Raw genomic sequence first — 11,423 nt, forward strand, 5'->3', positions numbered from 1 at the left:
TGGCCAAAAAGAAAAAGAAAAAGGAAAAGAAAAAAGCTGGAAATGGTGCTGAGGCTCAAGTGTTAGAGCTCTAGCCTTGAGAGAATCCAAGGACAGGACACAGGCCCTGAGTTCAAGCCCAGGACTGGCAAAAAAAGAAGCTTTAGCACCACAGAGATCTCAGTAGGAGAAGAGAATATTAGACAAACTCCCCAAGGAATGGTAGGGGAGAAACACACTCCCTCCCTCTGGAACCTGAGCAAACAGCACACCTCGCTCCAGCTCAGACCTACCAGAGCCAGGGCAGGCAACTCTTCAGGTCGCAGACCTGCCAGCTCCACAGACTCAGTCAATCAAGGGAGTTGTGAGCACCCCACTAAGACATTTTCATTCCTCTGCACAGAACGGCATTGGGAAGGAGAAGGTAGCACTCCCACCAGCCAAAAGCAGAGCCATCTTGACTATTGGTAATGACCCTGCCAGAACTCCTGGAGCCTGAGACATGGCACCAGCAATGTCATCTTTCAGTAGGGCAAAGGTTTTCCCCAGAATCAGCTTACTGGATAGAAACTTTTCTGCCCTAGAAGAACCAGCTAGGCCCTGGCAGGGAAGCTCTCCTAGAAAACAAAGCCTGCAGCTCCACCCCAGGCTCTTTGCTGATCTGGCTAAAAACATAGCAGCTGGAGTTGTGAAGCTCACCAAGGACTCCAGTATGAAAGAACTCCATTTTTATTCAAGCTACTGAAAACTGCCAAATTCCCCCTGTAGGACACATAAAGCCCATAACCCGGCTAGTACATCAACAAGGGTGTATGGTCACAGTGTCCCCAAACCAAACCTATAAGGCAGAACTTTTTCTGCCCGATCAAACAAACTTATTGGAAGAACCAGCTAAGCAAAACCACAGGAGAAAAAAAGGCTTCATACAATATCTGGAGACAAAACTCAGTGAAGACACAGTCTCCCCTCAAAAAAAACCTGAAAAAATACTTTTTGCTGTTGTTTTGTTTTTGTTTTTTCTTCTCCAATCATAATTTTTTCAAACTTTACTCCTTTTTTTATTTGCATTTTTACTTCTTCTCGCTTTTTCTTTTTTTGCCATTTTCCTCCATCCTCCCTTTTTATTTTTTAATTTTTCTTTTCTTTTTCCTTCTGTCATTGTGGTCAGTCCTTGTTACATAGTGAGAGCATTGTGTACAGACCCGTTACAAATTGTACTTGTATTGACTCAGCCCAATGCTTTTTATTTTCTCCGTTCTTAATCTTAGTGTTTCATGATTAAGAACTCATAATAGGACTCTCTTTTTTTTAAATCACTGATCACTTTCATATATACTTTCCTCTCTTCTTTCCTTTATTATTACCCTTTTTATTTTTTATATGATTTGTTTTATTTTTTCCTTAATTTTATATTCATTTACTTTTCCCTTTCGGTCATTTTAGGTCAATAATCTTCATCCCATCTCTTTACTTCATTACTATATTATTCTTACACTCCTAAATTACTCTTTTCCTATTTCCTCTCTTGTCTTTCATACAATTTTTATATCTCTGGTTCTTTATTTCTTCTTCAATTCCTCTAATGCATGGATTTATAGTTGACTGTTGTTGACCAAGTGTGTATATGCATGTATTCAATTATACTGTAGGTCTAGATTGACTTAAATTTCAGAGAGTGAATTGTGGGTTTTTTAGTCACACATCTATGTTTGGTGTTGGTTTTAGATTTGTCTGTAAGAACACAAAAGGAGAGAAGGAGTGATAATACTAATCTAAAATTGTGAAATTCTACAGTCTGGGCAGCTATATAACATTAGGTAGGGTATACCTTAAACTTATAACCATGTGTGGTATTAATCTTGCTCTAATTTTCAAATGGGCAGAACAAGAAACTCAAGAAAAATGTCAAACAAAGGAATAGGATCTCCCACCCAGCATAAACAGCAATAGAGCATTCAATGGCAAACCTAGAGGAAAGTTCTTTACATGTCCCACAAATGCAATTGATAAACATGATTAATGAAAAGTTTGAAAATATACAGAAGGACATATGTGAACGTGACAAAGAGAGACAAAGAAAAATAGAGGAATTAATAGAACCCACAAACAAATAGCTGACTGAACTCCAACAAATGTCCAAGGAGAGTAAAGCTGATGAGCTAAAGGACTTCAAAGACACCACTCAAATTGAAATTAAAGAGATAAAGAAGTCCATACATGATATAAAATAAGAAATGCAAGGCATCAAAAATGACCAGTTGGAAGGTAGGGAGAGGAAGAACAAAATAGAACAAATTGATAGCAGGTTAGACAATGCAGAAGAGAGAATCTCCGCAATCAAAGATAATCTAGACATTATAGAGAAAAACCAAAAAATGAATCAAACCATATCTAGGAAAAATGAGAGATATCTTCAGGAACTCCAAGATACTATGAGGAAGCCCAATTGAAGGCTAATTTGTACTGAGGAGTGCCTGGAAAAAGAGATCAATGGAATTGGAAATATTCATCAGGAAATCATCTCAGAGAACTTCCCAAATATCCAGAAGGGCAGGCCCATCCAGATACAAGAAGCTTTTAGAACCACAAACAGACATGACCACAAAAGAACATCCCACCAGCACATTATAATCTGTACAGGATCAATAGAGACCAAAGAAAGGAACGTGAAAGTAGCCAGGGAGAATCTACACACCTAATGCCGCAGCACCCAACTTCATCAAGAAAACTTTGCTCACATTAAAACCACATACATATCCAAACACAGTGATTGTTGGTGACTTTAACACACCACTAGCACGTATAAATAGATCAACCTAGCAAAAACTCAACAGAGAAACCTCAGAATTGAACAACTGCATAGAACAACTAGACATAACAGACATCTGCAGATTATTCCCTCAGCAGCAACACAATATATGTTTTTCTCAGCAGCACATGGAAATTTTTTTTAAATAGATCACATTTTAGGGCATAAACCAAACATGTGCAGGCACAGAAACACTGAAATTATTCCCTGCATTCTCTCTGAACACAAGGGCATCAAATTGGAACTTAACAACAATCTCCACCAAAGAAATCCCTGTAACTCATGGAGACTGAACAACATACTTTTGAATCACCAGAAGGTCTTCCAGGAGATCAGAACAAAAATTCAACAGTTTATGGAATTTAACAAAAAAAAGCACACAAAATACCAGCTCCTTTGGGATATGGCAAAGGCAGTACTCAGAGGAAATTTATAGCTCTGAGTGCCTACATCAAGAAATTGGAAAAATTGCAAACTAACAATTTAATGGTAAACTTTAAACTCTTAGAAAAAGAAAAACAAACCAATCCCAATCCTGTAGAAAGAAGCAAATTATTAAAATTAAAGCAGAGTAAACTGAATTGGAGTCCAAAAGAAACATAGAAAGAATAAACAAAAAAGGAGTTGGTTCTTTGAAAAAATTAACAAAATTAACAGAGCCTTAACCAACCTGACCATAAAAAGAAGGGAACACTCCCAAATAAACAAAATCATGGCCGAGAATGGAAATATCACAACAGAAATTAACAAGATCTAGAGCATCATAAGGGAATAATTTTCAAACCTTTATGCCAACAGATTTGAGAATCTAGAAGAGATGAATGAATTTCTAGGCAATATTAGCATACCCACACTGAACCAAGAAGACCTAATTCAATAAACAGACCTATTACTAGTACTGAAATTGAAATGGCAATAGGATACTTCCCATCCAAGAAAAGGCCATGGTCTAATGGATTCATAGCTGAATTATTATATAAGGACTTCAAAGCAGATCTCACACCAATACTCCTCAAGCTCTTCAACAAAATGGAAAGAGAAGGCTTTTAGCCAAACTTATTCATGAAATCACCATAACTCACATCTCAAAACCACACAGGGAATCATCTGAGAAAGCGAACTATAGACCCATTTATTTGATGAATATTGATGAAAAACTTCTTAACAAAATACGGGCCAACCCCTTCAGCAACTCATCAAAAACTTATACATTAAAATCAGACAGAATTCATCACATGGATGCAAAGCTGGTTCAATACACGAGAGTCAATATAATTCATCACATCAACAGGAGCAAGGACAATAATCACATGATTGTCTCAATAGATGGAGAAAAGACATTTGACAAGATCCAGCATCCCTTTATGCTAAGAGTTCTGGAGATACTAGGAACCAGGGAACATTCCTAGGTATAATAAAGGCCATGTATGAAAAAACCACAGGTAGCATTATACTTATTGGCCAAAAACAAAAACCATTTCCTCTAAGATCAGGAATGAGAAAAGGATGCCCCCTCTCTCCACTTCTATATAACACAGTATAATTCCTAGCCAGAGCAAGAAGGCAAGAAGTAAACATAAAGGGAATCTTAGGGAAAGAGGAAGTGAAACTTTCCATCTTTGCAGATGACATGATTCTGTATTTTCAGAACTCCATAGATTCTATCCCCAAGTTGCTTGAGCTGATTTGAAACTTTGTCAAGATATCAGGGTATAAAATTAACCCTGATAAATGAGCTGCCTTCCTGTAAACCAACAATGAGAGGAACGAGGCAAAAATCAGGAAAGCAACTCCTTTTGCAATAGCCTAAAAGAAAATAAAGTACTTGGAGATTAACTAAGAATGTAAAACACCTTTATGATGAAAATTTAAAACCCTGAAAAAGGAAATTAAAACAGAAACGAGGAAATGAAAAAAACCTCCCATGCTCCTTTGATTGGAAGAATTAAGATTGTGAAAAATCTCAATCCTGCCAAGGACTATCTACAAATTCAATGCAATACCCATCAACATCCCAATATCATTCTTTAAGGAATCAGAAGAAGAAATCCAAAATTTCATATGGTATAAAAAAACGTATAGCAAAAAAATTTTTGCAGAAAGAACAGAGCAGGAGGAATTTTCGATACCAAACTTTAGACTTTTACAGAGCTATAATTATCAAAACAGCTTGGTACTGGCACAAGAACAGACCAGAAGACCAATGGAATAGAACTGAAGACCCAGGTATTAAACCACAGACCTATGGCCACCTAATCTTTGACAAGGGAGCCAAAAAAATAGAATGGAAGAAAGACAGCCTCTTCAACAAGTTGTGCTGGCAGAACTGGTTAAGCATATGCAGAAAACTAAAGTTGGATCCTTCTTTGTCACCCTGTACTAGAATTAACTCCAAATGGATCAAAGACCTGGAGGTAAAAGCTGACACTATGAAAACTTTACAAGAAGGAATAGGAGATACACTAGACCTCCTTGGCACAGGTCGAAACTTTCTTAATAAGGACCAAGAATCACAACAAATCAGAGAAAGGCTGGATAAGTGGGACTGCATTAAACTTCAGAGCTTTTGTATGACAAAGGACATAGCTAATAATCTAATTAGGAAGCCTATAGAGTGGGAGAAGATCTTCACCAACCATACAACAGACAAAGGCTTCATATCTAAAATATATCAACAGCTCAAAAATTGAATCAATCCAAAACTAATCTCCAAAGTAACAACCATCCCATTAAAAGATGGGCCAAAGATTTAAAGAAAAGAAACTTTTGAAAAGTTGAGAACAGGCAAACTATGAAAAGGTGGCAGGAGGAGTTAACATGAATGACCTTGGAGAACACACGTTGTCCACAAGCCAGAAAAGTTCCATTTGTGGGATGGATAGAGCTGAGGCCCATTATACGGAAGGAGGAATAAGTGGATTGGGGAAAGAAAGGAGTGTTTTATTAGACTGGTTTTGAATAAACATTCTGAGATTAGGGCTGGATTGGAGTGGTTAAGGGTCCAGCAGGAGGCCTTGATAGATATGTGGATTATAAAAAGGCAAGAATATTAATTTCTGCCCAGTTAGAAGGTAGACAGGGATGGATGTTAGATGGGCAAGCATTTCTCTTGGTCTCCTGGCTCTGATTAGTTTTGAAAGGGTGAGTGTAAAGTGAATTCATTTAGGATGTGACATCATCCAATCCTCATTCTAATCCACAGTTCTTCATTGTCAGCTCTAGCCAGGTCTGGCCTCATCCTGAGCACCTAGAAGGTGAATATCGCTGAGACAGCTCATCCCAGTTGGCATTAAATGGGCACCTTCCCTGAGCACTTCTTCTTGAGACTAGTGCTCAACCACTTTGAGTCAGAGCACCACTTCCAGCATTTTCCTGGTTAGAAATAGGAGTCTCTTAAATCATGCTTCCTGACTAGTTCTTTGCTGATACCTTGGGAGATGGTGTTTTAGAGGGTTTTTTCTGCTCAGGCTGGCTTTGAAATACAATCAAAGAGTCTTTGCCACAAAAGCCCTTTTTATTTCCAAATAAAGCAACAAGAAGACAAACAAGAATAAGGATTGCCTGTATTTAAAGAACTGACCAACAGACACTTGCCAGAATTCTGCAGAAACAAAACTCATTAGCTGTGGGCCTGATGTGTGGCCCCGGGGTAGAGTGCTCACCTATCATGCACAAAGTCCTGGGTTCGATTCTTCAGTACCGTATACACATAAGCTGAAAGTGGTGCTATAGCTCAAATAGTAGACCACTAGATTTGAGAAAGTTCTATCATAGTGCCCAGAGCCTGGGTTCAAGCCCTAGGACTGGAAAAATGAAAGTTTAAATAAAACCCGCATTCTTCATGTAGATCTATGCTACAAATAAAATGTATATTAGATCCTGGCAATCTCTTGGTAAAATAGGCTAACATTTTGCCTCTTCTTTTTCTCTTTTGTGCTACCATCTACTCCCTTTAAGATCAAGGGACCAGAGTTACTTTGGAAAAAGTGTGCAAGTGATAGTGCTATGGCTTTCAGATTCTGGCCAGACCCAAACATTTTCTTCCATGCTGTTTTCCTGAAGACTTCCCCATTAAACTTCCTGCTTGCATGCTCTATGTAATCTATCTCAGGAACTGCTAATTTTAAAACCAGCTTATGTTAGCACTACACACAAGTTTGGCAACATATTTATCAAACCTGTATTTTGACAATAATTTTTAACCCATTTGGTGTGGGAGTTTGGCCTAGTAATAGACTGCATGCACAAAGATGTGAGTTCGATTCCTCGGTGCCACATATATATAGAAAAAATAAGTCAAAGTGTGCTGTGGCTGGGGGGTAGAGTTGTAGCCCAATACCAGGACTGGGAAAATTTTTTTAAAAAATTAAAAAATAAAATATAATTTTTAAGCCATTTCAAGTCCAGCAAAGTTAATGCAAAATTGTGTATTAGGATTGGAAAATCAAAACCTTCCTTTTTCTTTTATATTTTGCTTTCTTGTCCTGGGACTTGAACTCTGTTGTGCTCAAATCTACTGCCCTACTACTTGAGCCTCAGCTCAACTTTTAGTTCTTTGTGCTTAATTGGAGATAAAATTCTTGTGGATTTTTCTGCCCATACTGTGTTCAGACCACAATCTTCAGATTCCAGCCTCCTGAGTAGCTAGAATTATAGGTGAGAGCTACCAGCGCCTCATCAGTATTTTAAATACAATTGTTGGTATTACTCATTGAAATGGCACAAGGTCCTAACTTCTGCTCTATTTCATTCGGTGTTAATCGCACATACTAATAGGTAGTTCTATCATGAATTTAAAAACAAAAGCTGATTAGGCACAATTGCTCTAAAGTATGTGGAGATGCATAAAATCATACATCTTGCATGTTTTTATTTCCTAGTATTTACAACTCGTCTTACTACAGAGCAAATGCTAAGGAAGTTATGTTTATGTTAGGATGTTGGCACAAGCAGTATGCATAGCAGGACTTTGGAGCTTCAGTCATTTGATTCTGTGGTCTTTCTACTTCTCAGGAAAGTAAGAGAGACAAATATAATGAGGTGTACTTAAAAAAACACTTTTGTTATCATATGCACCGATGATTTATAAAATGTAGCTATATTGTCACAATTTGTCATGAGATATTATGGAACAAGAAAAAAACTGGAGGTTAAGTTATTGGAAATGGCTAAAACACTTGTAATTACCAATACATGGAGTTAACTGAAAGTTGAAATGTTTCAGTCTGGGGCTGATAGTTTGGCCTAGTGGTAGAGTGCTTGCCTAGCATGCATGAAGACCCAGATTCAATTCCTCAGTACCACATACAAAGAAAAAAGGTAGAAATGGTGTTGTGGCTCATGTGGTAGAACTCTAGCCTTGAGAAAGTCCAAGTACAGTGCTCAGACCCTGAGTTTAAGCCCCACTATTGGCAAAAAATATTCCAGTATAACTGAGGAAATAGAAAGGATAGAACTGTGGGTAGGGGTATATGAGGTAGAGAAGGGACAAATAATACTGAAATTATCCAATAATAATTAATGTTAACTTTTATCACAATAAATGCTGATTGGTTATGATTAACTTGAGTAAGGATTTCCTAATTTCTTTTTGAAGTATAGTACTAAAAAGGAACAAATTATGACACTTCTTTCCAGATGTGCACCCGTGAGTGACATATGCAGACATATGACAACACAGAGAAATCAGTGCCTCCTGAGGGCACAATTTTCCTGGTTTTGGAGATCACTTTGGCATGACCATGAAATACATGGCTCTTCTTTTCTATGTTCACTGATGTTCTTGGGGTTTGTGGGAAGCACCAAAACCCTGTCATTGTTAAAGCCCATAACAGGTATCTCAGTCAAATCTTGTTAATATCCCAATTTTCTGTTTACTCTATCTCTTGATCTTTATTGTCCCTCCCAAGATAATCACCCATATCCATCCACAAACCACATTTGGAATTGTGTTCTCTGTGCCTGTTTCCACAGTGTTTACCATAATAACAATTGTGGTTCTAGCCTTCAAGATCCCTTCTTCAAGAAAATAATGAAGTGGCTGCTGGTGTCAGGGGCTCCTAACTACATTCTCATCTCTATCCTGAACAAAGTGACTCTCTATGGAACCTGGCTGGGAGCCTGTCATCCTTTAATTGGCATAGTTACATGGTCACAAAATCATCCCGTGTAACAAGCTGTCCCTAACAGATTTCTAGTGTGTCTTAGGTTCCCTGAGCTTCCTGGGCCTACCCAGTTTCATCATGACTTTTCTAGCCAGGGCCATGCCTGACAGCTTTGTTCCTGACTTTCAGTATTCTGTGGTCTGGATTACATTCCTGCCAATCTACAACAATGCCAACAAAATGGTCATGGTGGCCATTTGTTTTAGCTTTCCATCTTGCCCTCTAGCATAGGAATTCTGTACTGTATTTTCCCTGTAATATTGCATCATCTTGACAGAAATTCTTTGTATGGCTTTATATGGGAAGAAATAAGCTCTTTTTAGTTACATCTTGTGTTTAGTCCAGTGATCTATTAGCTGAAATTATGGAAGTGTTTCAAAGTATAAATGACTCATAAATTTCTATATTAGTGGTACAGTCACAACCTGAAGCTATGACTCTTAGTTTGATCATATGTTGTTCCTATTTAATATGCATTTATTCCCTCCTAGGATCCAGTATGTATGAGAATCTAGAGCCAATTCAAGCATAATAAACATGTTTCAAATATATAAAAAAATGTACATTTTGAGAAGAAAAAATAGGATTTTTGTTCACATATAGCATCATTGCCTAAGTTGATCATCACAAAGAACCAACAAAGCACTCAATACATAAAAGATTTTAGAAACAACACTTGAGTGATATAAAAATAGACATAATTTGGCTATATTCACTGTAAACCAGTGGACTTGAAATTAAAAACAGAATACCATATATGTAGCACAGAATGGGGAAAAATGAATGGTGGAATTTTGGCAGGCACATTGAGACAGAAATAGGAGAAAAATTTGAATGAAAAAGGAACATAAAGTTTTAAACAACATGCAATTCCAAATAGGAACTGAGTTAGATACAAACGTCTAAAAAAAAGGCTGATTATCTGGATGCTAATGGATAACCCTGTAATTTTAAGTGTAATGGAGAATGAATAGAGTGTAATTGAGGTCCCATCCAGTTGGGAATTCTAGATGGAAATGACAGATTGAATAGTCATAGTGAAGTAGCTGAGCATGCTTAACGTATTTAAGCATCATGTGTAAACATGCAACAATGGAACATGTTGAAATTGTTTTTAGAAGTCGTGAAGTGACTTCTGAATCTTATCAGGGTACATTGCATGAGTACCCGGAATGTTCAAATAAACTCATGTGAATAATTAGTATATGCTACACAAAATATATGTCATAAAGTATGATATAATGAAATGTTCAAGATTATGTGAGATCGGTGGTATTATGATTAAAAATTATAATTTTCTAACAAATACTAATCAAAGCCATATTAGCTTCTAGCAAAAATTGAACAGAAAACTCATGTGAATTTCACGTATTTCACCTTCACTATGCTCTATAGTAAACCAGGTTGCATTAATGCTGCATAATATATAAGCCAATATAAACATGTCATTGTGTTATTCTGTCCATTATTAATGCTCTGATTCATATTTTCTGTTGGACTGTACATGATTGTCTTCATGTATATTAAGGCATGGATCTCACATGAAACCCTGCTAAATTTCTGTGCTGCAGGTTTATTAATGTCTTTGCATGTATTTTTGAGTCTAATATATTTTGAGAGGAAGGATATAGGTAGTTCTTTTTACATATTAGATTATGGCCAGAGGAGGATTTCCTGCACAGAGTTCATGTTCTTAGAAATCCATAGAAAGGAAACTCCAACTTTTGGAAATATAAATATAAATATGTCATAAATCTAATAACCCATGTATTCAACATGCCTTTAGAAATTACTAATGGAAGAAGTTAAACTCAGGATGTAAATATGCCACTCAATGTCTAAGTTGACCTTGAGTTGATTACTGATGTGCATCTGCTGAGTTATGCATGATTACGGCTTGCCCAGGCAATAATAATAGGGTACATTTGTGGGGGGTTCTGTACATTGAATTCATATTGAAACCTACCCAGGTTACCTAGTAATGTTTTGTGGATGTTTTCAACATGGCGTGTGTCAAACTCCAATGAGTCGACTTAACATTTTATTTATTTGTTCTTTTTGAACATTTCACCTTCACCTGCGATCTCATTATCTGATGCATTCCAGTTGCATTATCCTAAATATATTTCCAACAGATACTTTCTTGACAGACTTGGAATAAAATCTGACAAAGAATTTCATACGTGGGGCCTCCCTATCTGTGGTCTTGGGTGAAATCCTAACACCTGGGGTGTAGATGAGAATCTGTAAACATGTTTTCTCCTGGATTCTGGGCCTCAGATGTTCAGTTTCAGGGCCAAGAGTTTTCTGCATTCTTCCTGGGGAATAGAGGAGTCTGTAATGAGAGAAGCTGTGTTGGAATATCCATCCCTGTGTATAAGACAAATGCACACATATATAAAAATATAAAGATATACAGATATATCTGCATAACACTGAGGGTTCATGTCCAGCCAGAATTCTAGCTTGGC

This window comes from Megascapheus bottae, unplaced genomic scaffold (assembly GCF_031878675.1).
Source record: "Megascapheus bottae isolate mThoBot1 unplaced genomic scaffold, mThoBot2.hap1 HAP1_SCAFFOLD_37, whole genome shotgun sequence".
Lineage (NCBI taxonomy): Eukaryota > Metazoa > Chordata > Mammalia > Rodentia > Geomyidae > Megascapheus > Megascapheus bottae.